General features: G+C 38.5%; 1 protein-coding gene across 2 annotated transcripts in view; it reads right to left on the bottom strand.

The window, feature by feature from the left end:
- Positions 1 to 4,552: 4,552 nt before the first annotated feature.
- The window catches only part of ZEB2 (zinc finger E-box binding homeobox 2), a 134,166-nt gene continuing 133,398 nt past the window's right edge, over positions 4,553 to 5,320 (bottom strand). For both annotated transcript variants that reach the window (XM_070423055.1, XM_070423056.1), the window contains exon 11: positions 4,553 to 5,320. This exon is cut by the window's right edge and continues 3,763 nt beyond it. The gene's annotated coding sequence lies outside the window, so the exon portion shown is untranslated.

Below are 5,320 nucleotides of genomic sequence, written 5' to 3'. Positions count from 1 at the left end.
TTAGAAGTTCAGGGGAAGGGGAAATGGCTGGGGCCCTTGCTCATGCCTGGTTCTAGCCCAGCTGTTTGGAGCAAGCTGGCGAGGGTGGGCACTGCGCTGAGACGTGCCGACTGGAAAGGTGCTTCCAGGGTAACCTGCCACTGTTTGCCGAATCCAGTGCTTTCGTTTCCAAAATACAAACTTTCTTTGGCCCAAACAGTTTCTGTTTTCCAGGCTGACAGATTTTCCTGTGACCAGACGCAAGGCAGGTGGTCTTGTGAGAATCTGAGAAATGAGATTTCTCTCTTTCTGAAGTCAGAGGGGGAGGGAATAATGAATAGGCCCCGGTCAGGTTGATAAGTACATTTCTATACACTGGGAATAACAAACTAAGTTTCTTTTGACTCTCACAGGGTGAACCTCATAGATGAACAAGTTCAGTTTTCTCACTATGAATACATGGCATTGGACCAAAAGACCTAAGCAATCTCATTCCTTAAAATTCTCTGGGTTGTTCTTGGGCGCTTCTAACAGGAGATCAAACTATAAGTTACTCACATGACCCGAGAAATGTTTTCTTACTTGTCTGACTTTATCTCCCACCCTCTTCTCTTTGCTTTGGTAGACTGGCCTTTTTATTCTCAAAAAGCCAAATCCATTTCTCCCTCTGTTCCTTCTTTCTGGAACATTCTCCCTCCAGGTCTTCACTTCTTCTCAGGCTCAACTCAAACCCCACTGCCTCAGAGAGACTTTTTCTTGCACATTCCTCCCTGTCCCTGGCTGAGGTTGCCTTTTCCCCAGTTTCATTCACTGTTACATCACTTTTTATTTTCAATAAAACTCTTAGCATTATGTGAAGTGATTTTTGTGACTGTTTTGTTTTCTGTCTTCTCCGTTGGAATGTAGGTCCTTTAAGGTAGGGATATTGTCTATTTGTCTACCACCATATGGCAAGGACCTAGAGCACGGCCTTACCTATAGCATCACTCCATAGTATATGTATTATTGAGGGAATTGAGGCATTTTGTGTTTAAATAGAGGAAACACAATAGTAGAGAAGAGATTGCTTAGGACTTTCAGATCAGTGCATTCCCTGTGGCACCTAGAACTTTGTGAATGTCTACCCTGATTGGTTATAAGAAACCTGAGGCCAGTAGTTCTGTCTTGTTTATCTTTGTACATCCTACAGTATCTTACACATGACAGAACTGACTAAACTGAACCACTGTCAATGATGTAACTGTTGCTAATTATTAGTATTATTTTTAGAACTACTGTACCTACTGAACTGCTGAATAGAAGCACCCCAGGAGTGATAGACACATCGAAAGAAGCATGAAAGCATCAATACCGTAACTGCAGACGTGGCTTCCAGTGTCAGGTCTGCTAGTAACTATGTGATGATTTGAGCTTTTCTTCTCTCTGAGCCCAGAATTTTTAAAGCCAAGGCTTTAGATGAGAACATAGCTAATGTTCCTCCATGTTCTTTCTTTCCTCTCTTTCATTCTATTCCACTTTTCCCATTCAGAGATGTGACTCCACTCGTGTTCCTGCTGCTCTGCTGCCCTGTCTCTTCCTCTGACCATCTCTGGTCTTCAATGCATGTGGGACTTGGAAAAGCCATGGCTAGAGAAGGAATAGCATGGGGACTCACACAGTGGGTTCAAGCTGAAAACGATGGCTGGAGAGGCTCAGTGGAACCACTCTCCTCAATGGACATAAGCACTGTCAAAAGTTTTGGACAAAACAAGTGGGTAAAATGTGTGAACAGCAGTAATTTTTAAAGAGCTTTTCTTAAAATTGAGGAGGTCTCTGGCTCTCAATTACAGTAGACTCCAGTGCAGAAGCAGTTAACAGCCCTCAGATGGTGGCATTACATCTTCAAGTAATATGGGGGTTTCCAAAGTCGATTATTTTCATTCCACTCTTGTGGACCAGAATGAAATTCCTACAGGAAGTGGGGAAACTAACTCATTCCTTTTGATGTTTCCATTTGCCTGGGATATGTTGAAGAGAACGCTGTCAGGGGACAGGGCTCTTGACAGTCTATGCTTAACTGCTTTCCAGATCATTGTGGAGTAAAAGCAAACCAATAACCAGTGTGGTCTCAAGGATATGTAGACTTATAGTTTCCTCACCTATAAGATGCAAGTGGTAGATTAACTGCTTTTATTTTTCTAACCATTGCAAACATTAAGGTTTTCTTCCTACCCATTTCATAAGGGAGCTCTATTGAAGAAGAAGAAGGAGGGTTTTTGACAATTTTAATATAGACACAACATAGGTTAAAATTTAGTCAGGTCATAAAGACATTTGTAACATAGCTATGGGCTGATTTGCAGGTGGAAACATATGACTCAAGGGATCCTGACAATTCCTGGAAAAGTATTTGTACAAATCATCATTCTAATTTTCAGTTTAAAAGTCAGGGTAGTACATATTAAGTAGCTATTCTGGCTAGAACTCTTCTTGTTCTGACAAGATTTCTTTAATGTTCCATCATCTTTTATTTTATTTATTTATTTATTTATTTATTTATTCTAATTCTCACCAGAGGATATTTTTTCCATTGATTTTTAGGGAGAGTGGAAGAGAAAGGGAAAGCAGAGAGAAACAGTGATTTGAGAGAAACTCATTGAATGGTCGCCTCCTGCACGAGCTGCGACCCAGGGGGGATCCTGCAACCAAGGTACATGCCCTTGACTGGAATCAAACCCGGGACCCTTTGGTCCACAGGCCCGATGCTCTATCCACTGAGCCAAAGCAGCTAGCGCATCGCCATTTATTTTAAAGTGAGTGAAAAGTTCTTTTTCATGGATTTATCTTTGAAAATATAAAAGCAGTTTATATTGCAGAAGGAAAAAAAAGGTGTCTACTTAGATGTTAGGCTGGTTGTTCTCAAGCCCACTCTCTCCAGCAATGGCATTTGAAGAGTTAAAACACTTTGGGCAGGGTGGTTTGTACTTCTCCTTTTCCCCTCCGTCTCTTCAGCCGGAAACCTATGAGCTTACACTTTCTAAGCACGTTCAATAATGAAGTGGTAGACCTCCACCGAATGTTTCAGGACTGCAGGAAGTGGTTGAGAGTTATTCAATAGCTGGTGTTCTCCCTTCATGTCTGCACCAATCCCGGCCGCACTACAGGGTTGGGAAATACTGTTTGTGTTGGAAGTGGTATCTTTCAGAAGAGATGTAAAAACCAAGGTCTAGGTTGCTTGTGGTCACTAAAATACAGCAGCATGTTTTCTGTGAGTGTGGGGATGTTCTTGAGTTTCCTTTCTAAATTTATATTCTTTTCTTCATTCTCTATTTTTTTCAAGTAATTTGAAGACTGTATTCTGCTTTCTCTAAACAAAACTAAAATGGGATGTAACTGTAATTCTTTGCCTTATAATAAGACTCTTTTAGGAATGGATTAAAAAGATTCTCCTTTAAGGAAAGGTCATAAACTAGAATCTAAGTTTCCTATAAAAAGAATAAAGAGCCCGGCCAGCATGGCTCAGTGGTTGAGTGTCAGCCTCTGAACCAGGAGGTCTCGGTTCGATTCCTGGTCAGGGCACATGCCCAGGTTGTAGGCTCCATCCCTGGTGTTGGGGTGTGCAGGAGGCAGCTGATCAATGATTCTCTTTCATCATTGTTGTTTCTATCTCTCTCTCCCTCTCCCTTCCTCTCTGAAATCAATAAAAATATATATATTTTTAAAAAAGAATAAATACAAGTCATCATTTTATCTGTTATATTGTTAGCATATTTTATAAGTTATATAGAATTATCTTGTGGTGAGGTCTTCAGAACATTTTAATTTTCTAGTACCAGCATTTTAAGTGGTTTCCATTTGTGTAAGATAACAATATAATAACTTCTCAAAAGCGTTGTGTTGAGGCTCCTTCCATCTCTTGGGTATTGTTGCTTTTTAATGCTAGCTATTCAAGTTTACCCTCAAAGTTAGCAAACCTACTACAGTCTCTCCCCTCACCCCCACGCTGACTGCTTTGAAAATGGTCAGAACAGGATTATAATGCACAAATCTTTCTCTGAATATTTCCTTATGTTAGATCAGTTCCTTCTGAGTTCTGTGCTTGCCAATGCTAAATTTCCTGCCAGGGCAGTAGTCTATTTTTAACATTTTGGGGGCTTAGTCTTCATTCCAAATCTAACAGGCAGATTCTGTTGAGTGAAAGAGAGAAAGCGTACTGGATGCATTTACAAATCAGAATCATCAGGATTTGCAATTTCTGTAGAATTAAAGAATTGAAGGAGAAAGACCAATTAGAATACTTAAAAGATCATTTGTCATCACTTTAATCTTCATGTATTTTTTACTCATCATTTTCTTTGACTAAAATTATTAGAGTCTTTGTCATGTTCATCTCAAGGCCAAATGGGAGCAGTAATGTTCATTTTATATTTTCAATATTTGGAGCATTGTAACATGTCATGCTAGATTATAGGTGGTAGATGACTGTTTTAACAGAGAGAGTTTTAGTTTGTGTCATATTCAGCATCGTATTATCTCAGTGTCATGTCTTTGAATTTAATTCCATGTTTCATAAACATAAATGAAGACTGAGGGATTTATTTTGTTATTGAATAGCATTTGTTTAATTCAGAGATTAATATATCATCTTCAACCCTGAAACAGAGGCCCTCTGAAACATCAGACCCAAAAAATTGGACACGGCCTATTAGCCAAAAGAACATGTTGCCAATTATCTCCATGTTTATTTAAATATTTAGCTCTAAAGGAAGCAATCATTCCTTTATACTTTTTTGAATTTAGTATCGACATTTTTATTTTGGGAAAGGAGGTCTTTTTTTTTCTTTCTTTTTTTTTTAACATGGATACAGGAAAAGAAAACTCTCCAATAAAAATATTGTCTAAAAAGTTTGTTTTGTCTGCATGATTTACTAAATATGTACAATTTCAATTCACAGCGAAGGTAACAAAGATTTAAACAGCCAACATCACAAATGTCTCAAGTTCTAAAAAAAAATCACTGTGCACAGTTTAACAATTTAATTGAATAAAAAACCAAAGCTAAGCCTTCAGTCGGAGTCTTTTTTATGATGGGCACAAGCCATGTATTTTCTTCATCTTTGTTACACGATGCATATTTCAGTGACTAAACGCCCCTTCCCATTTTAGTATATTAGGTTATGTCAGTACATACTTAAGGGAGGCCATAAATTGCCTCTCGGTACACCTATATGATTTGTGATGTGTTCACATATATGTCATATTTATTAATATATAAAATGATCAGATGAGTCACTTGTGATTTTTTTATGTCTTCAAATGTAGGAATGTTTTGTTGCATGTATAAAAAATTTTTAATTGATGG

Source organism: Myotis yumanensis, unplaced genomic scaffold, assembly GCF_028538775.1.
Source record: "Myotis yumanensis isolate MYYU_CA2020_CCGP unplaced genomic scaffold, mMyoYum1.0.hap1 SCAF_8, whole genome shotgun sequence".
Taxonomy (NCBI): domain Eukaryota; kingdom Metazoa; phylum Chordata; class Mammalia; order Chiroptera; family Vespertilionidae; genus Myotis; species Myotis yumanensis.
The sequence above is the reverse complement of the archived record's forward strand: the minus strand, read 5'-3'. Positions and strand labels throughout refer to the sequence as shown.